The sequence below is a fragment of the Mercenaria mercenaria genome, unplaced genomic scaffold, assembly GCF_021730395.1.
Source record: "Mercenaria mercenaria strain notata unplaced genomic scaffold, MADL_Memer_1 contig_1880, whole genome shotgun sequence".
In the NCBI taxonomy this organism is placed as follows: domain Eukaryota; kingdom Metazoa; phylum Mollusca; class Bivalvia; order Venerida; family Veneridae; genus Mercenaria; species Mercenaria mercenaria.
In genome coordinates, this window is record NW_026459894.1 from 51,380 (window position 1) to 77,012 (window position 25,633).

At 34.1% G+C, this 25,633-nt stretch overlaps 1 long non-coding RNA gene across 1 annotated transcript; it reads left to right on the top strand.

The window, feature by feature from the left end:
• The first annotated feature begins 14,158 nt into the window (after positions 1-14,158).
• On the top strand, positions 14,159-17,195 carry LOC128551970 (uncharacterized). The gene is made up of 3 exons (XR_008368933.1): positions 14,159-14,525; positions 15,398-15,496; positions 17,087-17,195. It is a non-coding gene; the product is annotated as an uncharacterized LOC128551970 (long non-coding RNA).
• The last annotated feature ends 8,438 nt before the right edge of the window (positions 17,196-25,633 follow it).

Here is a 25,633-nt window from a genome sequence, read left to right on the forward strand (position 1 = left end):
AACAAATACAGCAAAAACAGATTTTGCTATTTAAAGACACATCGGACAGTTTTCTATATGTATATAGGCAAAACTTTTCCTACAGACAGAATTTCTTTAAACTGTGTACTGACTCAGAATCAAGTTTAAAACGAAAATATGTATAAAAAATCATAGGTACCCAGGCTTGATCTTGATTATCTGCCCTTGAAAATAGATTGTTTTCAGTATTTACCGAGTTCCAAGGGCAGACAATTTATGACCAAGACTGGGTACCTATGATTTGCTTTATTTTATATTTCTGTTTTTGATTTGATTCTCTGTCAGTAAGCACAGTTTAAAGAACAAGATTGTAGGAAAGCCATGTACTGACTGCCAAAGTGCTTATTGATAAAGAAATGTAGAGGTATGAGACTAAAAATATTCAGTTATTGGTAGGCTTATAATTTAAGTTTGCCCCTACAACCTTCAATTTTATATATATACACATGTTTTATTTTTTCCTTGAAGTAATGAAAGTCTCCATGTCATTATTATTTCTCCTTTTGTGTGACCAAAGATAATGTTTCACTTATTTCAAATCTTTTCACTGATTCAGTTGTTCAAAAGCTCAATTGAAAGCAGGAATAACATTCAAAGTAGAATATTTAAAATACCTGTAAGCTTGCTGCTCACAATATTTTGTCAAAAATACATGAAAGGACACATGTATTTTATGTAAAGGCTCAGCTAGACAAACATTGCTCTAGAATAACTTATTCAGTAAATTGTGTGCTGTTTGTGTGGTTCAGTTGGAGGGTATATTACAAAATAAAGTTATTTTACTTGTATTGTTCAAGTGGTCATTCTTCAGTTACATTATATAGGCATTCTAAGGATCAAACAATAGTCTGCTGTGTGTTGTCTTGTTGGATAGAGCAGGAGAAGTATTTGTCATTTGAACAAATTCTTTAATGGTAAGTCGATACCTATTTTATTTGCTTGTCAGCACGATGTAAATCAGTGTTATTGTTAGTCAGGTTGTCAGAAAAATGCTAAATTTGAGCCGGGGAGTTATCAGAATTGAGAAATCAATACATATTTGAAGTTATTTATCTCCCTGTAATTATTCATAATTCTTATATTTCTGCTTTTAACAGTTTAAGTGTAGTATTTTGGGCTATACAATATTATTTTCATGCATGCAAGAGTAGTTTGTCAGGCAATCTTAATTGCAAAAATCTGTTTTAAAATATGTATTTAAATACCATTAATGGACAAAATATGTGTAAAAATAACCTAAACATTTTAGAGATGGTTGACATCCATATATTTGAGAGTACAGAAATTCTCTCAACAGTAGATTTGATATTCCTGGCAATATTATGCCTCTCTTTGCTTACAGTTGCATCATTTGTAAATGATTTGTTGTCTTTCAACGGGTAAAATGGTTATATCTATGGATCTGTTGCCAAATACAGATGAAAAGAAATTGCAGCAGAGGTATCTTGGCCCTAAATTAGGGCTGTCATCGATGGAAACGATATCGATGTATCAACGATATTTTTTGGTCGATCGATTATCGATTCCCATTTTTAAAAATCGATATTTTACACAGAGCAAAAAAAACTATCCAGATAAACACTCAGACCCTCTAAAACAACTTTTCTGCCTGCAAAAATGCGCCCTAAGTAACGGAAGTTGTCAATAAAGGTCATGTCTAAACTTGTACCGTTGGAGTCTAAAATTTCCAACTAGTCGGCATTACCTGTATGGGGAAATACATAAATACAAATAAAACACATGAAAAGCAGGCAATTAAACTAAAAATAACATTAACAAGAAGGTATATAGCATGTACATGAACAAATAGGTTGTTAGTTTGTTACTCTAACTTAATAATCGATATATCGATGTATCGTCGATATCTGTCTTCCGTTATATCGGTATCGTCGATATGACAAAGACCCAATCAATGACAGCCCTACCCTAAATACTCTAATAACAGTGTCAATAGTGTGTAATTTCTATGTTTATATCAGCTAGTGTTCATATAGTGTCTATTAAATGCTTAAGTAACTTTCAGTAATCCCCTAGGATTAGAAAATGTGTTGATAATGCTGAACAAAACACTGATATTGTTGTTGGAATGAAAACAGCACCTTGATGTAGGATTTATGCTTGAAAGTATATGTTAGCAGTATTTTTGAAGGGGTCTATATGCATTCAATAAAAGAGAATTGTCTTACATGTTGCCTAAACATTAACTCCTTGGTGATCATTTAAATAAGAAAATGCAGTTTTATCTCATATTTTCAGTACAGCTGTTTTAAGGCACTGTGACACACTATGGATAAAATGGGACAAGAGGTATGGATTTTGAATGAGAGTAAAAATAACACATTTGTTACTTTTGTAAGTGTTTACTTATAATAGCTGAAATGCATGTATTTTACAATTTTATATTTTCTTTGGGTCAAATGTTATTGAAAGCCTCAACTATTTAACTCTATGATTCAAACTTAGCTATTGTTTTGTTTGGTTTTCAAAATTAAATCCGTCTTCGAACTTTCACTTAGTATTTCTTCTCCAATGAAAAAGTTTGAATAATATAGTTAAATATATTATATGGTAATAAACGTAGCGGACCCCGTAATAGAAGCCGGTAACTCTCGTTCAATAATGTTTTCTCCGTATTTGATTTCGGTATTTTCCGGCTTTTCTCCGAAAACATTACTTGTATGAGTTACAGTTACAGCCAAAGAATGTGAAAATAACAGACGAGAATACGAAACTTGAAATTGCCCAATGCCATCACAGGTCAACTTCCTTGAATCAGCGGATAGTAAAACAGCAACATAGATAAATGAAAGACAAATAATTCTTATCTTGAATGATCATTTTGAAAAGAATTCAAACACTTTTGCAGGAAATGAAAAATGTCTGATAGGAGGTAGAGGACGAACATGTAGCAATTATTTTATTATGGCCTTTGTTATAGAAATGTGAAATATGTAGTTAGAACATTAACTATTAAGAAAATTTATTTACTATTTACGATCAAAATATCACTATGTACACTATAATTTATCACATTCATATATTTTCACTCAGTGCTATGCCACTCGTTAAAATATTATATTTGGCGTTCCCTCGTAGAAATTTAATTTTAATTGATCTTACACACAAAATGTACTCCCGATAAATCTTTTATACACAGATCTTTTTCATGTTGATCAAATTTTTAAATTAGAATATTTGGCCTAACATTTTTAATATAGAAAAAGTGGAAACTTCACAGGTCGCTCAACACGATAAACACTGTTGCAGGCTCGGTTTGATTGAGCCTGTTCATGGACGGTAGTGGAAATGCATGCAACCGTCCACGACCGTTACGCTTTATATGCTCGATTAAGAGGAATTCTGAGTTCAAATCTCAGTGGGAGCATTTTGTCATTGATCCACAAAGATCTGTTTTTCAACTACAGAAATATTGAACATTATTGTTTTTATTTGGAATAAGGCTATTTATACCTCAAATCATAACTTTCCTTGGTTCCTCTGAAGCCAAGCAGGATGCATTTGTTTACCAGAATGTGTTGCGAGATACTTTTGCAATTTTTCCATCAAGTACGGTGTTCCGTTTGGACAATCGTGACTTTTTATTTAATGCTAAACCGCGATGCACGATGGTACGATGACGAAAATGCGATGGCGCGATGGCACGATGATGAAACAACGATGGTACGATAGTGAAAACGCGATGGCACGATGATGAAATCGCGATGGTGCGATGGTACGATGGTGAAATGTCGATGTAATATCGCGTTTTCGTCATCGTACCATCGCGTTTTCATCATCGCACCATCGTGCCATCGCGTTTTCATAATCGTACCATCGTGCCATCGCGTTTTCACCATCGTACCATCGTGCCATCGCGTTTTCATAATCCTACCATCGTGCCATCGCGTTTTTACCATCGTACCATCGCGTTTTCACCATCGTGCCATCGCGTTATCATCATCGTACCATCATGGTTTCACCATCGCACCATCGCGTTTTCACCATCGTACCATCGCGTTTTCACCATCGTGCCATTGCGTTATCATCATCGTACCATCGTGGTTTCACCATCGTACCATCACGTTTTCACCATCGTACCATCGCGTTTTCACCATCGTACCATCGCCTTCCGGTTAGAAATGCGTAGTCCCGTGCACTTGTATTTTTGTCAACAATAGATAGAATAGAATGTATCTCAATGTATTTTGTGAGACGAAATTTACCATTTAGATTCTGCTGTTTTGCAAAATGCTTTACAAAATGTTCAGTGCTCAGTTCATTAAAAGTGTAAAATCTTCAAGGCCACGTCCTTTGTATTTTATGTATGCATGAAAGTAAATAAAAAGCTGGGTTTATTCTTGTTAGGATGTAGAAGGTACATAGTGCAATGTGAAAATGAGATTGTATCAAGCCTGTATTTTACTGACACATATACTGTACCACTGCGCATGACCACCGGAAGGCGATGGTACGATGGTGAAAATGCGATGGTACGATGGTAATAACGCGATGGTACGATGATACGATGGTGAAAACGCGATGGTACGATGATGAAAACGCGATATTACATCGACATTTCACCATCGTACCATCGCATCATCGCGGTTTCATCATCGTGCCATCGCGTTTTCACCATCGTACCATCGTTGTTTCATCATCTTGCCATCGCGCCATCGCGTTTTCGTCATCGTACTATTGTGCATCGCGGTTTAGTATTAAATAAAAAGTCACGATTGTCCAAACGGAACACCGTAATTAAGGATTTTTTTCTAAGTAGCAGGTAAATCTAACGGTCAGATATAAGGCTAGATATCATCGAATTATTTCCTTTTCCAAGGTGCTTTATTGATTTTAGTTTTGCATACAGTGCATCTCTGTTGAACTGGAATGCATTTGTGTGCTCAGAAATAATTAATGTTTGAATTCTTAGTATCTATCAGCTGCGAATAGTGCATGGTTTATAATCATTAACAGTGGATTTTCGTACTGACAGTATAAAATTTGCTAAATATTCATCGAATGAATCCGGTTCAATTTCTGCAATGGTCTTACAGTCCCTGGCTCGCGGATTTTGCTTTTTCCGCGTTACCACCGGCACAAATATTTACCCTGAGTAGAAAATCGCGATGATTTTTCTCATTGAATCACTACTGAAGACTGTGATAAATCGCGATGATTTTATAAGACCTCGCAATCAATTATTATAGATAAAGTGTCCACGGCGACTCGCAATGAAAAATCTCAGCGGTTCGCGCTGAATTGCGATGGATCGTGGTGAATCCCCGGCAGTCACCGCGAAATCCAGGTAAGGCTGGCTAAGGCACATATTTATACACTTAACGAATGATTTTACGAATTATTAGCAACCGCGTTTATTGCAAATGGCTAAAAAAATCTAATGAATGTATCTTAAAGTTTATAAAATTTTACTTTTATCATACACTTTTAATTACTTAAATGCATTAATATTTAAAATAATCTTTAAATGATAATTTTACCTTAATCACGAAAACGTTGACTATAATAGGAATTAAGATAAAGCGGCACCTTTAATTCAAATCTAGTTTATTTCCTTTTAATTAGTTTGCTACAATTATACTCGATATATAAAAGTAGTATTTATTTATGTTCATATTAATATACTGAACGGACTGCGGTGTTAATCTTTTAGCTACAAATAAACAAATCATACATTACGAATTGATAAAAATTGTTCAGTAGTGTCTTTGGACTTAACATTTAATAGAGTCTTATGTATACTAATTCAACCAATATTAAATAACTGTTTATTAAATATTATATCAAGCTAAATTTGAACACAGTTAAATCTTTACACTGGTAATATATAAGATCCAGTCTATAAAACATATAGCGTATGAAGAATTATTGTTGATGATAATTAAAACAAAAAAAAAGCATACTTCAAATGTTTAACAAATATAATATAAGTAAAAATGTGCATTTCATACCACGTGTAACAATTTTCTTACGTGATTATATATCGGCAAAAGTTGTCAATTAACCCCTTATCTATTGACACGCGTTAAAACAACATTGAAATATCTCGTCACTGCGAAGGATAAAACACGTAGCCGCCGGCCTAATACATGTACAATGTAACAGTACACTGACAAACTAGCTTGTTTTGTTTTGTTTTATTCATTCTTATTTGTTTACGCTGCGCTGCGTAGTTATGACTGTTTCCAATCTAACTAATCAATCGTAGGCCCAGCGAGATTGGAATTTTGAGACCCGTTGCCAGATACAGGTCGGCGCCTGAATCGATTCCAAAGAATTAGGTTCATATGATATAGTTAAAAAGGGACCTTAATTCAAGGCACGGGTGTTATTTTTGAACATGTCTGGTTTTTGGCTGGAGTATTTATTGTTATTATATTGTTTTTAAATGTTATACCCCCCTAAACTGTGTCATAATTTCCGAAATAATAAATAGGTTATGAAATATATATTTAAATTTGTTAAATTTTGACATCCAGGGTAAGAGCCGCGACTACCTTACTAACACTCCTGAAGCGCCTGAGAAAAACTGCCACTGACCATGAACTACATCTATACTCTTAAGCTTTATTTAATTAATATTAAAACTTTAAAAACATTAAAACTTTAAAAACACGTTTAAAACATAGTCTTTATATACGTCCGATTGTTGACAGTACACGGGTTATTTATAGATTACACGCCACGCCTACTGCATAAATATGTCATATCGATAAATATGCTTATTTTATACTCTCGTAAATATTCAATGTGCTTTACCGATACCGTTTTACTATATTTTTTAAAATGCTGTCATTTTGTCATTTTTTAATGTTTTTCCGTTCTGTTTTTTGTACTTTATAGTCCAAAGTCTGAATTTAATGATTATATCGGTATTAGTTACTTTACTTATTGCATGTAACAGATATTTACGATCGCGCTGTATGAAATTTTGCGGTTGTTTTTATCAAAATTCGACCGTTTCTAAGTGATTTTGGTTATTTTAATGATATTATCTTTCTAAAAGTGCTCTAGCAATGTAGCTATATGTATTCTTTAGCGATTCTGCAAATTTGAAGATAAACTATATATGACAAACTAGCAGAATTTACACTTACTTAAATATTATAATATTATTGCTCAATTAATCTATCAACCACGTATTCGGCTAAAATTTGACAATTTAACGCCTGCATGTAGCTTACATGTTTTGAAAGCAGTACCTGGCACATAAAGAAACTTTTCGTTTACTTATAATTTTGTTTATTATTTAAAGTACTTCATTATACAAAACGAAGAGTTTATGCGCAAAATTTAAGGGTTATCTTCTTAAATTTTATTTTATTGCAATAACAAGAAAAGAAAAAAATGTTAGGCATTTTTGTATTTTACATCCCTTTATTTCAAAACTTGCTTTATCTTTTAAACTTTTAAAGATTATTTCATCTTGTAATATTTAAGTACTGCCTTAAAATTTAGTTAATAATAATTTCTTAATTGTAAAATGTAAATTTTGAAATAATTTTGGTTTGCTTTTGCACAATTATTGTGAATTTAATTATTGATTTTATACATATTGGAGTTTAAGGCAACTGCATACATAACATTAATCTAAGAGAGATTCTTTGATATATATGCGATTATCTTCCATATTCATTCATATTTACTATCGTCAGTTTTGACATTTCTTGTACAGGTGAAACTCAATAATCTGATTTTATCCTGTTGTGTTATATTTCAGTAGCTATGCATGATTGTACGTTTATGATAAGAAAATAACCATCCTTCTGTAAGATTTTTATATAAATAAAAAAAAATTCGATTACTCTGATATGACACTTTTTCATTATTTTATTATTATGATACTGAAAAAAACTAAGTTTTCACTATATGCAGACATTTACTTTTTACATAATACGGCCACAACAAAACACGCAAAACAAACTTAACATGATATTATAACTAGTAAGACAAAGAATGCATTCGTTATATAAAGATTAATGCTATCAAATCTTGTTAGTAGATAAATTTTATATTATGAAAATATGTGTAACTGAAATAATCTATGCAAAATATGTTTGAAATTATTATTATTGAAGATGATGAAAAGCCATTTACTTTTTTATTTTTCCTCTAAATAATTTATGTTAAATTTCCTTTCTTTTTATATGCATTCTACACAGTATATTGTCATTTATATCGCCATTTCCTTACCTGTAAATCGCGGCGACCCACCGCAATTCACCGCGAACCACCGGCACATCACCGCGATGCGCTGCGATTTGTCTTCGCAATACACCGCAATCGATTTATTGCTTTTGGTCGCGTTGGAAGCTGTAAAATATATTACGGGGATGCAGGAAAAAACGCGCATCCCCGCGGCTCATAAAAGTGTCCGCGCTAGGGTCGAATCGCGGGAAAGCGCGGACATTGAAAAATCCGCGAGCCAGGGACTGTATTTTCCCTTTAGAAGGCTATGAACCTTTGACATTTTGTTACAGCTGACTGGGTCTATTTGAGTGTTTTTGGTGAATTTTATTTTCATTTAATTTTCTTACATCATCACATGAGATATTTATGAATCATATTGGTTTATCTGCGAGTTCTGTCAGTGCTAGAGTTCTTAAGATTAACAGAAATGGTATGTGTTATGCAAAGATACTTAAATTTTGTCATGGAGCCAGACTACAAAATTTGGAGCCTCTGTTTAAGGTCATGGTTAAACGTGTTTTGATTTTGTAAAGGCGTATTTGGGAATTAATACCCATAGCTTATGCCGGCTTAACAAATTGTAAGAAATGAATGATGGGTGTTTACCATATTTGTTTATAAGAAGCTATGTGTCTAATTGTTAATCTGGTCGCTGTATAGAACTGTTTATTAATCCCACTCCACGAGTGTTGGGGGGTTAGAGGAATGGTATCCGTCCTTCCGTCCTTCCGTCTGTCCGTAACATTTTGTGTCCGCTCCGTATCTCCTAAACCTCTTAAAGGATTTCCATGATACTTGAGTCAAAGGATCACCTCATTAAGACAATTTGCAGAACGTGTATGTCAACCGTGTTGACTCAAAGTCAAGGTCACAACACAAGGTCAACGGGTTGAGCCTTCCATTTTGTGTCCGCTCTGTAACTCCTAAAGTCCTTGAAGGATTTTCATGATACTTTAGTAAAATGATCACCTCATCAAGACAACGTTCAAACCTCATATGTCAGCCGTGTTGACTCAAGGTCTAGGTCACAACCCAAGGTCAAAGGTATGAGCTCTGTATCTCCTAAACCCCTTGAAGGATTTTCATGAAACTTGTGTCAAATGATCACCTCATCAAGACAATGTGAGAACCCATGAGTCAGACATGTTGGCTCAAGGTCAAGGTCACAATTAAAGCTCAAATGTTTGAGCCTTCCATTTTGTGTTTACTCTGTATCTCCTAAACCCCTTGAAGTATTTCCAAATTCATTGATTTTCTCATAAATGGAGAATAAAATATATTTAACAATATCAATGCTTCCACCCAATACTATCAACTCTTTTACTATCCATAACAGGTCAAATGTTGTTATTATTTGCCGGCTTTGTATTGGTTGAAACATGTGTAGGGAAACCCATAGCATTCAATGAGACTTCAGCTGATTGGTTAAAAATGTGTTGCCTTGAATCATGACAAAATCCTTAAAATTTTGAAATGTAATGTTTTCTGTGCATTTTGAAGTATTTTATAGCTGCCTGACTATATATTTAACTCTGAAATTAGCAATTTAGTGAAGTAAGTACTTGTTGGAATTCACCACTAAATTCCATGCACAGTTGAGGGTGGTTGTCTTTGAATGGAAATAGAAAAAAATGGATCGGGCATGCCCATGTAAAAATGTTATTTTTTGGTATCTGGAAGGCTATTTGACAGGGTAAATGGCACCTCATGTGTCAACAAAAGTTTTGAGTGGGTCAGAGGCATTTCTTACAATGTAAGCCTATGGAAAAATTAATAGCAGTGTCTGACCAACAGCGGCGGGGGATATAGCTGTCTTTCAGACTGCCTTGTTTGAAATTTTATATGAATTCTTTTATCAGGAATTCATTCATTTCATACTATTTCTATACATAATTATTACTGGTACGTCAACTGAACATACATGTAACTCTTATCTATATTTGTACAGAACTATATATTTGAAATTTTATATGAAGTACTATAACGAATTATTTTGTTAAATTGGTCGTCTTTTCTTCTTTTTTGTAACAGGCTGTTTATTTGAGATTTTATGAGATTATGAGAAAAGCGTGTACCATAAATTAATTTGATGAGCCAGCCTAACAAATTGTAAGAAATGAATGATGGGTGTCTACCATATTTGTTCCAAGAAACTATGCGTGCCGAACAAATTTTAGCTCTGTTTATTTATTTTTTTTACTGTATAGAACTGTTCATTTTAAATTTTATATGAATTCATGTATCCCGCATTATTTCATTTCTTACTATTTCAATAAATAGATACGTGTAAGCCAGCTGAACATAATCCAACTCTTATTTATATTTGTACAGAACTATATACATGTATTTGACATTTTATATGAAGTGCATGTATAACAAATTAATTTCTTAGCTTACATTTTTATTATTTTGTTCATTTTTGTAACAAGCTGTCTATTTGAAAATTTATGACCAATTCATTTACCATAAATTAATTTGTTATGCCAGTTTAACAGATTATAAAAAAATGAATAATGGTTTTTGCCATATTTGTTTCAAGAAACTAAACATGTCTCATTGTTAAGCTGGCAGAACAAACTTTAGCTCATTTTTACTTTTGTATTTTTGAACCTTCATGTGTTTTCATTTATGATCACAAATTATTCTATACCTTACTATTTTTAGATAAACAGTAAAGATTGAATTATTGTTTTCAAGAAACTAAACTTGTCTCATAGATTAGCCGACTGAACAAATGTTTGCTCTGATTTATTTAAAAAAAAACAACAACAAATATTTGAAATTTTAGACGAACCGCATATACCACAGATTGATATGTTATGCCAGCTTAATGATTTGTTTGAAATGAATGTTGGTGTTTAAAAATAGTTGTTTCAAGAACTAAACATGTCTTATTATTAATCTGGTCAAGCAAATGAATTCATGTAGATATGTTACGAACTAAATTATTTAAAATTTTATGCTATGAACTAAATAGTAAGAAATGAATTATGGTTTTCAAGAAACTAAACGTACTTCATGGTTAAGTAAGCTCTTGTATCTATAATGCTGTAATGTTTTTGAAATAAGGCTTCCGTCAGAATAATTCCGTTTCATTGCTAAGCTAACTTTCCAATTCAAACTGTTTGCTTAGATTTCTTTGGAACAATATTAAGGCAAAAATTGCATATTGCCTTTTTGCATACACGTGTCTCTGTCTGACAAGTTGACTGCTTGATTTTGACATTCGGAATCCCATCTTGCATTCTTACATGTACATGCCTTTATTTGATATTCAGTTTGATTTGATTTTGCCTGCTTCATATATTCGTCTCGCTTTCGGACATGCTGTAATCGGATATACTACTTCATCATACTGACTAGTGGTTCCGTACATCTTGCCTTCTTGGACCGTCAATGTTGTATACTTATTGACGAAGATAACATCTAGCTATCGGACATGCTGTAATCTGACATACTACTTCATCATACTCAACTAGTGGTTACTTACATCGTGCCTTCTTGGAGCGTCAATGGTGTATACTTCTTGGTGAAAACAACTTAAGCGGTTCCTTAACTATGTGATTGCAAGGAGCTGGGTTATGAAATAATTTCAGTGCATTCTTAAATTCTTGTTCAGTAATAGAAAGAGCATTGAAACTCGAGGGTAAACGATTTGTACGAGGGGGCGTAGCCCCCGAGTATAAATCGTTTACCCGAGAGTTTTAATGTTCTTTCTGTTTTGTATCATAGCCATCCATATAGTAATAGAAAGAGCATTGAAACTCAAGGGTAAACGATTTGTACGAGGGGGCGTAGCCCCCCGAGTATAAATCGTTTACCCGAGAGTTTTAATGTTCTTTCTGTTTTGTATCATAGCCTTCCATATATGGTAGTTGTAGGCGTTCCTCATTGCCATATACAGCAGTTCAGTGAGTACTTAAAATCCTTGCTTTACAAATGTGTAAAGCCCAGGTAAAATAAACCAATGTGAGAGCAGAAAATCAATAAAATACCCTTCGCTGTCTACTGTTCCAGACACGTTGGCATACTTTCCTATCCAACAGTGCGGTAACTAGCGTGCGGGTATTAAATACCTGCACACTTTTAGTTACCGCACCCTGTAGTCAGTGTATAGGCTGAACACCACTAAATCCAGCTGTTCTTTATTTCATATAAAATTCCCTCACTTCATAACGGTTTTTCGACATTTTCTAGCATATCAGATTTTCAGAGACTTATATTCCCATAAAGAACTAGATCGCTACTTTAGAAAAACAAAAAGAAAATGGGGTGTTAACTTTTATAAAAGAAAACTACAGTTCGTTAAATACAACCCGCTGAATTTACTACTTTTCGCTTCTTTCAATTTCTCTTTTCGTGACATTAAATTCTTACGCCGCCATTTTTATCTAGCATGCAATAGGAACATGCTGATTTCAAAAGAATGCAAAGTGATACATACTGAAACGCGGTAGGGTAAAAGTAAGCACGTTGCTGCCGAGAAAATGCACTAGGAAAGGAAAAAAGATTAGTACTATTTATATTTGGACTACTTGTGACTAGGCCTGCGGAGGCTTACATTCTATTTGGTAGTGATCAGCCTATAAGAGAAAATTTTTGTTTGATTTTTCCATGAATTCGCATTCATTTTCAAGGTACACCTATTTTACAATGATTCTGCTTAGTTTTGGTGCAAAATATTGAGAACATGTAGAGAAATGACAATTCATTACAGGTCACCCCCATCCCTAAAAATATGCAAAATTTAGGCCTGTGCAGGCAATATTTCAATTTATTTTACCTTATTCGTGGAATTTACATTTAACATCCATTTAATCGTTACGATGTTTGTCATTTTCATTCAGAAACATGCTAATTTCAATATTATTTAGGCAACTGAAGTGCTAAAATCGAGAATAGACATTTACTAGGTCTTAAAACGAACCAAAATAGTGCCACCTGGTCGAAAATTTGATCTTAATTCCAAAAACACAAGAAATTTAAGCGTTTTTAGCCATTTGTTACCGTTTTACATCATATAGAATAGATTAATGGCATTTCCATTCATTTTCGAGGGGTTTCAGAAAATACCATGTATTGCCCCTTATAGGCTGAACACCACTAAATCCAGCTGTTCTTTATTTCATATAAAATTCCCTCACTTCATAACGGTTTTTCGACATTTTCTAGCATATCAGATTTTCAGAGACTTATATTCCCATAAAGAACTAGATCGCTACTTTAGAAAAACAAAAAGAAAATGGGGTGTTAACTTTTATATAAGAAAACTACAGTTCGTTAAATACAACCCGCTGAATTTACTACTTTTCGCTTCTTTCAATTTCTCTTTTCGTGACATTAAATTCTTACGCCGCCATTTTTATCTAGCATGCAATAGGAACATGCTGATTTCAAAAGAATGCAAAGTGATACATACTGAAACGCGGTAGGGTAAAAGTAAGCACGTTGCTGCCGAGAAAATGCACTAGGAAAGGAAAAAAGATTAGTACTATTTATATTTGGACTACTTGTGACTAGACCTGCGGAGGCTTACATTCTATTTGGTAGTGATCAGCCTATACGATTTACCTGCACCAAATTTGTTAAGAAAAAACACCGAGCTATGATACAATGGTAGTTGCAGGCGTTCCACATTGCCATATACAGCAGTTCAGTGAGTACTTGAATTCCTTGCTTTACAAATGTGTAAAGCCCAGGTAAAATAAACCAATGCGAGAGCAGAAAATCAATAAGATGCACATCGCTGTCTACTGTTCCAGACATGCTGGCATACTTTCCTATCCAACAGTGCGGTAACTAGCGTGCGGGTATTAAATACCTGCACACTTTTAGTTACCGCACCCTGTACTCAGTGTATACGATTTACCTGCACCAAATTTGTTAAGAAAAAACACCGAGCTATGATACAAGGTGGAGATAACCCCTTTTACGGAAACACACGAACTGTACCGAGAGTGTTAAGACTACACGTCCGGTAACCGCACTAAACACCATATATTCCTATTTGAATCCAAGTAAAATGAGTATATTTTTCGAGACTCTACCTTTAATCGGATATATAAATAGCGCGCTATAAATAGCCTACAGAACAGAATTATGTCATCACCTGAGTACTAGTCGAAATAATTACACGTTCATACATGTATTGTTTTATATTTGTGACGCTGACGGGCAATCTAAATGGGGATATTGCCCATATGAAAAATATCACAATATTTCCTAGGATCGCGTCAAATTAGTTGGACTACTATTGCTTATTCAAAGGAGACATGATATTGAACATTTTGAGAAATGTGAGTACACTTATAGCTATTATAATTCAGTTAATTTCAAATGTAAACAAAAGTATGACCTCACCCAACGTATTGTCATGATATGGGGCTGATTAAACACAAATATTCATTACATTCTCTGGAGAGTTTACGTAGGGGAGGTTTGGGGTAGCGGAGTGGCAAGCCCGATCCAGTGCTAGATAACCCGTGTCCTACCTCCTTCCCTCTCCCATCTCCTTCCTCCACTTGGTTGCAGAGTTTCAGACGAAATTCCGAAAAAGATTTGTGCAAAATATTTAAGTGTATGTTCGTTTGCAACGCCATTTTTCAGAGTAACAGCGGACAGTTAACCTAACCAGTTCCTGGATTCTGTACCAGTACAAACCTGTTCTCCACAAGTAACTGCCAACTTCCCCACATGAATCAGAAATGGGGGACGAATGATATCAGACACGTCATTTATCAAATCGTCACGGAGAACATACGCCCCGCCTGGGGATCGAACTCAAAAACCCAAAATCAGTAGATTTGTGCTATGATCCCTACTATAAGTATTGAACTAAATGAGTGAGTTTTGGGGAGAAACTGCTTGATTTGAAAGAAACTTTGTGAGGACAAAGGATGTTACTAAAGTGTCTCAGAGAAAATAGTCAGCATTTTCAGATTAGCATTACAAGGACATTTTCACTGTCTTTTTAGTGTTAATAAAAATATATAATATACACAATTACATGTAGAAATTCAGTGTGCACATTTTGATTAACACTTCGCTACTGTATGACATTTTCTTATCTGAAACCTGCCATGAATATCTGTCAAATTTTCTTTGTGCCTTCGAATTTTGGTGTTTTGCAGTACCTGGTATGTATTTTACAGGGTTTTTTCTTCTTCAGAGCACTGTGGTCAGCATTTGTCTCACGTGAACTGTGGAGACATTTGGATACTGTACCTGAAAGTTCATCACAAAGTGCTGGTGTTTTGATATCTACAAGGTGTGTATGTTTTATATAAATATGTTAAAGCCTTTAGATAATTCTTAAAAGAACGAACGTTCTAAGCATTTTGCATTTGTTAAGTATGCGTTTGTTAAGTATTGCTTTAATGAATATTTTTAACAGCATTTAGTTTTATTATGGAGAAAAAAACTAAAAATGGCCGTACTGAAGGATGAATAACATCAAAATATCATTTTATACCCCCGCTTCGAAACGGGACGTATTATGTGATCACTAAAGTTGTCCGCTTTCTAACTTGAGCAGTTCTTATCCAACGTTACAGTGTATCTTGGTATCATAACTCGGTAAAGTTTGACAGTCAGCTGGATTATCCCTGTGTCTGTTGTATCACGGCCGATGGTTTACTTAAACTAAACTAAAAAAAAATCTGACAGACTGAGTGTTACTTAGGTACTTTTTATCCAATGTTCACCAACCTTGCCACAATGTTAATGAGCATAAAATCTCAGACAAATTCGATAACCTAATAATACTCTAAGGCACTCTGGAATAATAGCCCTTTAACAAGAAAATCGCAATATTGGCAGTGTCCCTCGTTTATCATATCCAATCTTAATCAAACTTAGGCATAATGTTTATGGGCATGTTATATTGGCCAAGTTCAATAACAAACAGAATAGTCCTCGAGGCTCTGGAATCCGTCAACATTTAGAAAACTGACAACTAGTCAGCTGAATAGGAATAGTACTCAAAAAGTCAAAAGTAATGTTTTGTGACGGGTGTATATTGTGACAGTTTGGCTCTCATGTTTAACTAGTATTGAGAAAATAAAAATGATTAACCATTGAAACATTTTAATGTTAATGAAAAAAATGTACAGCTTAATTTCTTCTATTTGTATCACATTTCAGTTCTAGCGCCACAAGTTTCTATATATTTTATTCACTAAAGAGTGTTTTTGTGAAACAAAATCTTCTGAAATATGAACGGCGTCACTGTGGAAGTGTTTTTTTAATGAAATCATTTTCTAACTTTCGAAAAAAAATGAAATAAAGCTGGAGGCATGTAACTTTAATCACTATTTCTTGCTTCTGTACCGGTTCTTGCTGTTCTTCGTTTCTTAACATGAACTGTATTAGAAGAGCCCGCATGCATTTTCTAACTTTCGAAAAAATAGAATAAAGCTAGGGTCTGTATTAAATGTATTCACTCAACAGTGTTTCTGGGTTCTGTATCGGTACTTGATGTTCTCCGCTCCTAACATAACTGAATTAAAGGTAGAGGCTTAATGACTATATGTGATACGAACACACCGAAGTCACTTATATCAGGTATAAAGGAATCAGTTCGGCAAAACATGTTTCTTTATGATATGAGTTCCGTATTACCATGTCCCATTTATTCTTTTTATTCCTCCAATGAAATGAATCTTCATATACACCATCAGCATGAAGTGGACATTTGCATATTATCGAGACTTCTATATCCGGTTATTTATTCTGGAGTTATTGCCAATGTGAGGGAGACTTTAAGTTTGTCCTTTTTCAGTATGAAGACATGTTAGTTTTTTAAACTTGGTGTTGTCGCTTTCTGATTAACTCTCCTTCCTGTTATTTTCTTCTTCAGAGCAGACGGCAACAGAATTGGAGGTTACCCAAATCTAAAGATGTTGAGGAGTACAAGAAATAACAAAAAAAAGCTATGAAAACAAATGAAATAAAAACAACGTGAAATTAGGGTCACACATTAAACCGGAATCCACCTAAAAACCGGAATACACCGGAATACACGTTGAATAACCGGAATACACCTGTATTTTTTAATTTAAAGGTATTTTTGAAGTGTTTTTGATATAAATCAATCATATATATCATAAATAATTAACATACGAAAGGAAAATAAAATACGTTCACGCAAAATGATTTTATACGAGACTGAAAATCGGCGACCACGCTGGAAATTTTCATAACCGAAATACACCCGTATTTTATTAATAAATGGTATTTTCGTAGAGATTTTTTGCAGAAATCATTCCTGTGTAATATAAATAACAATATTAAAAAAGGAAAATAAAATACTTTAACGCAAAACTATTTTATACGAGATCGAAATCTGGCGACCGCTCGGGAAATTACCTTAACCGAAATACACCCGTATTTCTTCAACAAATGGTATTTTTGAAGTGGTTTATGACTGAATTCAAACATATATATCATAAATAATTTATTTTCAAGAGGAAATTAAAATAATTTTGCGCATTACATCTTGTACACGATTGAAAATCTGCGAGGGCACTGCAAATTTGCGCATTCGTGAATGAATTTCCATGTCCTAAAATTCTCTAATATACACCAGTATTTCTGTAATAAATCGCATTTTTAGGGTTTATGACAGAATTCAGTCATATCTAAAATGAATAATTAATTTAAAAAAGCAAATTAAAACACGCAAAACGTTTTCATACGAAGTTGAAAATGTGTTGAGCGCACGTGAAATTTGCGCACTCGTGGATGAACTACAATCGTTATTATTTTGTTAGCTTTTAAGTTAGGTAGGTAAATTTCTTTAAAATTTTGATTCTTTTGGTTTAAATTATTTCAAAATAGTCTTTAAATGGTATTATATAATATTCCTTTATGAAGTATAGAGTAATCATATAAGCGAGCGCAGATGTATTTATAATTAAATTTCATATTTCAGATAACGGGAATTATTTTAACGCCAAGAATGAATAAATAATGATACTTACATAAATACTGAGTTGTTAAAATCCTTGTTCTTACACCATCATCCAAAGTGATGAAGTTGGACAGTACCATAAGAAGCATATGATAATTAGTACAAGTATCATTGTACTGATTTCGTCAGTTTTTTACAAATGAAGAAAGAAACTGCCTCTTTTAACATTTTTATTTCACACATTTAACAAGTAACATTTTCATTTTATTTCGTCAAACATACTTTCAACAGAAATAGTATTTCTACAGTACATAATATTTACATAATTAACAAATCAATATGGAGTGAAGTATTGAATATGAATAAATTAAAATATAGTAAATAAATAATAAATAAATAATAATAATAATAATAAAATGTTGTAAAGAGTCGGTGTGTACAACACCCGGCGAAGTTATATAACTCCCCTGCCCGACTACGTTTTGACGGGTATTCATGAACATGTTGATTGGATTGCCGGTTGACACTTGTTATCAATTATTATGTCTTATCACCGCGATTGTATTGTTGATTGCATAATATTTGGTAATGACACGTGATCAATACCAATACTGTAACAAAAAATGATGCCACAAAATCAATTTCGCGTGCGTAGTCGCACGATATTTTATCATAATTATATTTCAAATATCCAACTTGTATCAATTTGGTAATATTCTTAATCGGTAAAATGTTAATGTGTAATTTGAGCAGGGGCACGTGCAATTTCCATCCATAATTTCTAAACTTTTAGAATTTTTCTTTTCTACACGTTTTTTGTAACAGATCTTGAAGAAATAATTATATCTGTAATTGTAAAATGGCTACGAACTCTCCCAGGTAATTATTTTTGAGGGGTTCAAAGTTTTTCAGTTAACATTATATAGGTATAACGGAGCATTTCATGCGTAATCCAATTTGTTACCTTAGTAAGCTGAAAGATATATGAAACAATAACTTACCGAACTAGAGCAGCACTGACATCGTACTTGTCGCCATTAAATCCACATGATTTGCACACAAATTTCAAAGAGGCAGGAGACCAAGATTTGGCATCCTCCTTGGACATACCACAACAAGTGTGGTGTGTCCACCTTTGACAATAGTCACATTTGATTCTATTAGTTTCACAAGTTTTATTACATAAAGTACATAGATCCATATTTCTGAATATTTTAGCAACAAGAACAATTATAGTTTTATACACAGACGTATGGTTTACCAAAATGGTAAATTGCGTGGAGAAATGCTAGGTATAAATACAGATTTAGCTGAGAAATTATCAGGGGGTGTTAATACTCATTTAAGGTAACTTTTTACCATATCAAAGACCCGCAGTTTCATGTGACCAACAGCAGTCGGCAATTCAAAGACTGCCGTGTCAACACTTTTTGATTACAAGACAGCAATTAGCAGCCGTGCGTCGGTATTAAAAGAAACACATTTGAACTTATTATGTCGGTATTTCGTCATGGACTTCAAACCAAAAGTTTTTAAATCATAAATAAAAAGATAATTGTTTTCAGAAAAATCTAAGGGCATTTATTACAAACTACCAACTATTGCAAACGAGGTGTCAATTAATTTGCAAACAACTTTCGCTTTATGAATTTACTTTTTTAATTTACATCCCGGTTGCAATTACTGGTAATTTAATTGATTGTAACGGATTTGTTTATGACGGACGATTAATTACAATGATCAACTAAAATGATTTAGAATCAAAAAGAATCAGTGCATCGAATTTTTCTAAAAATATGCCGATTTGGAATCGGTCTTGCAGTCAATATGAATGCATGACAACGTTTATTATTTACCTAAAAAGCATTTGACCGGTTTTAAAAATCTTTCAGAAAAAACCCCGATTAGGCCAGATGATGATCATAAATAAATAAACTTTTTTTCTTGGAGATATGTATACTCTAGATTAGGGTCATTCTCGTAAGCGTACATTATTTCCGTAAGATCGTAGAGTTATAATCTCGTATACAGAATTAACTTCTCTCATTCATGTTTAATCTGATTAAGCATCGTTCTACATCTTATAAAAATTATAAAAATTGTTCATATATTAAAATACTATTTACTTTAAAAAGAAAGGCCGAGTGCATTTCAGTTATGGAAATTTCCCGTGCGTTAGCCGAATTTCTATCTCGTATAAATTCGTTTTGCGTTTATAAAGTAAATAATTAAGTTATAAATTCGTTTTGCGTGAACATATTTTATTTTCCTTTCGTATATTAATTCTTGAGGATATATTTGATTGAATTATATCAAAAAACTTACAGAAATACCATTTTTTAATAAAATACGGGTGTATTTCGGTTACGATAATTTCCCGCGCGGTCGCCGAATTTCATTCTCTTATAAATCATTTTGCGTGAACGTATTTTATTTTCCTTTCGTATGTTAATTATTTATGATATATTTGATTGAATTATATCAAAAAACTTACAGAAATACCATTTTTTAATAAAATACGGGTGTATTTCGGTTACGATAATTTCCCGCGCGGTCGCCGATTTTCAGTCTCATATAAAATCATTTTGCGTGAACGTATTTTATTTTCCTTTCGTATGTTAATTATTTATGATATATATGATTGATTTATATCAAAAACACTTCAAAAATACCTTTAAATTAAAAAATACAGGTGTATTCCGGTTATTCAACGTGTATTCCGGTGTATTCCGGTTTTTAGGTGGATTCCGGTTTAATGTGTGACCGTGAAATTATATTGAATCATGGCCCTGGGTTCGAGACCGTTTGACAACAACGAAAAAAAAGAAGATTTTTTTAGCTCACCAGAGCACAAAGTGCTTAAGGTGAGCTATTGTGAATGACCGGCGTGCGTCTTGCGTAAACATTTGCCTTGTGAACACTCTAGAGGCCACATTCATGACCCAATCTTTATGAAACTTGGTCAGAATGTTAATCCTGATAATCTCTAGGTCAAGTTTGAAACTGGGTCATGTGGAGTTAAAACTTAGGTCAGTAGGTTAGATCAAAATTAAACGTTTGGGTTAACACTCTAGAGACCACATTTTTAACCCAGTCTTTTATAAAACTTGGTCAGAATTTTTGTCTTGATGATCTCTAGGTCAAGTTTGAAACTGGTATGTGGGGATCAAAAACTAGATACCGGGGTCAGATCAAAGGAAAAGCAACTTTTTTGTACCAATGTTTTTGAAACTTGGTCGGGAATGTTAGTCTTGATTATCTTTAGGTCAAAAATTGAATCTGGGTAAATGTTAGATCAAAAAATAGGTCAGTACGTAAAATCAATGGAAACCTTGTAAAACACTCTAGAGACCACATTTTGGGACCCATTTTATGAACTTTGTTAGAATTTTTAGTCTTGATGATCTCTAGGTCGTTTGGGAAACTGGGTCATGTTGGATCATAAACTAGGTCACCTGGTCAAATCAAATAAAAAGTTTGTGAACACTCTAAAGGCCACAGCTTTTGTCCCAATATTTATGAAACATAGTCAGAAAGTTTGATTTGATGATTTCTAGGTCAAATTTTGAATCTGGTATGTGGGGTCAAAAAACATAAAGACAGTGTCTACTTGGTAGTAGGGAGCAAAATTTGCCTAACTTTATAGTGCTGCCTCACTGGAATATCACGCCGTATAACGTGGCATGATAAACCCACCAGTCACATTATACTGACACCGGGCTGACCAGTCTAGCACTACCCCTTAATGCTGAAGCCTAGCGAGAAAGCTTCTAGTACTATTTTTACGTTTTTGGGTTTATGACGCGGTGGGGATTGAACCCACGACCTCCCCGCACTCAAAGCGGACGCTCTACCACTAGGCTCCCGAGGCGGTAGGCCACAGTTGTAACTTAATCTTTATGAAACTGGGTCGAATGTTTGTCTTAATCATTTCTAGGTCAAGGTCGAATCTGGGTCATGTGGGGTCAGAAACTAGGTCACCCGGTCAAATCAAAGGAAAAGCTTGTAAAAATCTCTAGAGGCCACAGTTGTAACCAAATCTTAATGAAATTTATCAATATGTTTGTGACGTATCTTTAGGCAAAGTTCAACTCTTGGTCATGTGGGGTCAAAAACTAGGTCAGTAGGCCGGGATAAACTTTTTGAGCGATATAAAAGGGCCATGGCCCTCTTGTTTTTGCTAGATATCGGGAAAATTTAATGCTCTGTTTTGAAAAATGCTTTGAAACTTAATTCTGACAGACTATCATGAAAACATGTGAGAAATAGTTGTTTTTACTAATTTTACGATGAAAATCGAAAAGCGTTTGTTACGCTTTACTCGAGGTAAAGAAAGAAAAATTTTTTGGAGGTCAGTGCCTTCAATTTTAAAAAAGGGACAATTCAGCACAATTTCTGTCGGTCTAACTTTATGTGATGGCCCTTTTTTTTTATCTCGGACAAGTATATGATACGCGAAAAGGTTCTGCAATGTTGCTTAAATGAGCATGCATATCTTTAAAGGTCTGAAAATTTAAAAGATAGATTTTAAGAAGTTATTCATTTTGTCATATTTGTATAATAATAAAATTGCTTGTCTTTTAAAAGAGAATTTTATATGTGTTTCCTTTTATTTTTTAAATTATCTGTTTGTGTTGGCATAATAAACAATTTTGAATATAAAAATATAAAGATGAGTATTCCTTAACTTTTTGTTTCATCAAATCTAGAATCTGGCGTATTAATTTTAACGAGAACAACTTTACCTTCTGAATAAGATGAATTAAAGGAAAAGACAATTAAACACTCAAGATTCTTTAATCTCAAATGTTTTACTTAAATTTCCCCAGATACATGTACAAAAGTGGAAATTTTATCAAGTGAATGATGCTTTGTGCAATAACGCCTTCACGATGTCTTTTAAGTTATTTTGTTTGTAGGTTCCAAAACTGCTCACTAGAGCTACGCAGCCATGGCTAGTTGACATTTTTAATCCTCCCACCATGAGTGGTGGCGGGGGTTTGGGGGTTGTGCGGGCTATAGGAATGGTCTCCGTCCGTCAGTCCGCCCGAACAAAGAGCTTTTAAAAAAAATAGATTGGCAACTTGAAAGGCATATAGAGCAAATCTCGCCAACCTCCCGTGACAAAAAAAAAAACAAAGATCTCGTTACCGGAAGTGGCGCTTTTCCACGCGCCTTTTTGTATGCGAAAGCAATTATTCATCAGTTTAAAATAATTATCACCGTATGACCACGCTTCTTTCGATGGCAAAAAAACCCCTTTGTACTTCGTGTCTTAAGACCATTTCTCATTAAACTAATTTTGTTTTAAAAGCTAACATGTATTTTAATGTAGTTTTAAAGGTACAATTGTAACTGCATGCTCCCCGATGTTTGTTTTTAGTAAGATAACGCCGAATCACGCTCTGACACGAGGTCACGCGAGATTACAGCCAGTTGCCATTCTGTGTATTTTATACTTCTTTGGTCCGAAACAATCGAGTCCGCTCATTATTACTTAAACCCTTTGAAGGATTTTCATGAAATTTGGGTCAATTGATCACCTCATCAAGACGATGTGCAGAACTCATGTCAGAAATGTCAGCTCAAGATAAAGGCACAACTCTAAGATCAATTTTTGAGCCTTCCGTTTTGTGTCCGCTCTGTATCTACTTAACAACTTGAAGGATTTTAATAGGGACTTGGCTGTAATATTCACTTATCAATACGATGTGCAAAATTCAAAATTCAACAGTGCCAGCTCAAGGTCAAGATCACAACTAAAATGTTCAATATCCTGCCCCTTCCTTTTCGCTAAGCCACTTGAAGGATTTTCTTGCAATTTAGCCAAGTGTTCACCTTATTGAGATAATTCGCAAAACCCATGGGTCAACCATAGGGTTCAAGGTCAAGGTTATTATAAAATATACTTGATATTCAATGCTATCAACCTTTTCACTACCCATAGCGCGGTGGGGATATAACGTCTTTCAGACTGCTTCAATAAAAAGGGGGGAAGGATATATCGAATTCCAGTCGTCAGATAATGTTACCTCAAAAACCCAAAAAAATTCGTCTTAATAGTTTTAGAAAATTCATACATATTAGGTTTGCCCTGAACGTTTTAATTTGCAAAAATATGGGGAAATTTTAAAGAAAGTCCCATGTAATGGGGGAAAAGTCTAACCACGAGAACCAGAACTCTCTTGAATAATGTGTGAATTTTGTCCTTGTTCCCGTTAATACCTTTCGACATCTAAAGGGCATTCAAGAAAGTACGTGAGGAAGTACAAAGCGTAAGAACTAATCTCTTATTATTACCCGTTAAGAAGATGTTTCCCGTTTGTAAATTTGCACTCGTTCACTTTCGGAAACTTTAAACAACCGTTTTCCCTTTATGATCTCGGTATCTGCCAACATGTCACTGAGAGCTGTACCTGTGAACATTGCCGGTCCAATCAGATAAGGAGTAAAATTTTGATATTTCAGTAAAGGGGGGGGGGTCACTTGATAAAAAAAATGCGTCAGTTGTAAGTCGCAGTTGCCCATTTTATGCAAAGGAAAATCAGCAGTATGGCTTCTTCAAAAATTTGTGGGAAGTGATCCTGTTGATATTAAAGTGCATTACGAATATCACGGGACGCAAAGATGTGCTCTGATAGATTGCAACTATGCTGATTTGTTTGGAATGGGATATACTGAATTCGAACATTTCCTGAAATCGGAGATACCATTTTTACAGAGACTTTTCGTACTGGAAAAGTTTTCTTGATGATGAGAATACCTACGTGGACCTAACAGAGCGAAATTACTACAGATTTTTGAAATTAGCAACGCACGCGTTCAAAAGTGGAACTCCGAAAATCATTTTGTGAAATTTTACAGGAGGGTAGTTCACCAGGGGTCAAAGGACTGTCGAGTCTAGGATCTTTTAACACGGATGGAACTTCTACATCCAAGCGATCTCTGAACTTTCCAGAGGGACAACGAATATAGACTAGATTGTATAGTAAATACAGAAAGTCCATTGAATTGGAAAATAGACTTAAAACAAGGGTAAAGGGTCATGTCAAAGAACAACGAATTAAGTAAAAATTACGAAAACAATACGAAGGCAGGAATACAATCCCGTTCCTGCTGTTTTTACGGATACCGAAGCCGCTTAAGTATTGGAAGATTAATATCTATTTGTACTGAACGCATTATATGACATTTATGAGACTTTTTATTAAAAATTTTTGTGTCCGATTAGATTTAGATGAAAGCTTCATAACCAGCACCAATAATTACAAGCTATGTTATATATTCGTACAAAATTTGAGGGAATGTATTTTACTGCGTTTCTTTGAAATACACTATGCTGATGTCCAGGTTGATTTTGTGAAATGTTTCGAAGTCAGAATTTTTCTTGTCATCGCGCGTTAGAAGAAAGTGTACTAAAACCCACTTAATTAAATGGTAAATTTGTTGGACAAAAACTTTGTCCATCTCGCCACCATAAAAATGGTATTTGGT